The sequence below is a fragment of the Echinops telfairi genome, unplaced genomic scaffold (genome assembly GCF_000313985.2).
Source record: "Echinops telfairi isolate 266 unplaced genomic scaffold, ASM31398v2 ScPeMD7_2;HRSCAF=8, whole genome shotgun sequence".
NCBI lineage: Eukaryota > Metazoa > Chordata > Mammalia > Afrosoricida > Tenrecidae > Echinops > Echinops telfairi.
Genome location: NW_022103898.1, coordinates 27,309,253 through 27,310,072, shown reverse-complemented (window position 1 = coordinate 27,310,072; position 820 = coordinate 27,309,253).

Genomic DNA, 820 nt, shown 5'->3' with positions numbered 1-820 from the left:
ACCTGGGTATCATAGCTATGAAAAGCTAGTAGGAATGTTACAGCTCATAAGAATTACAAATTAAACATTGGAATCAAACAAAATGGTCACCACACCATGGCTTGACTACTAGTGGATCTCCAACAGCAGTGACTGTTTGGAAGCACGTTTTGTGTCAATGTTTGACTCTTAATAAGTATTCTCCAGCCTTAGTGGTCACACCATTTATTGAAGAATTTCTACCTGTTCCAATTTATTGCACATTAAATCGAGGATGTTTGCATATGCTGGGTATATACCTTTGGTTTTATCTTGTGATATATAGATCAAGCAAACTCTTTCCAATAGTTCTTTCTCAAGTGCTTGATTATTGTTGTTTTTTTGTTTTTTCCTTTCAAGAAGATACGAGTGAATACCCTGTCCCCCCAAAAATGCTTATTTGGTTTTTTTTATGTGAGGGGGATAGTGCATTTGGAGTTCGGTCCACTAGCTCAGACTGTCCATCATGCTATTTAGAGATTCTGAAAAGACCGTGTAACAGTGTACAACATAAAAAAAATCTGATTTGTGGCAGACATGGAGACTGGTTTTTCCACAACAATACACCTGCTCATGCCACCATCTCAGTGTGCTGGTGTGTTAGTCCAGGTAGACTAGAGAAACAAATTCATAGAGACTCATATGTGAACAAGAAAGAGGTTTATACACAAGAGCAATTGAATATTGAGAAAACATCCCAGCCCAGTCCAGATCAAGTGCATGAGTCTGATATTAGGCCATATGCCCGATACCAATCTATAAAGTCCTCTTCTGACTCATGAAACACATTCAATGATGCTGA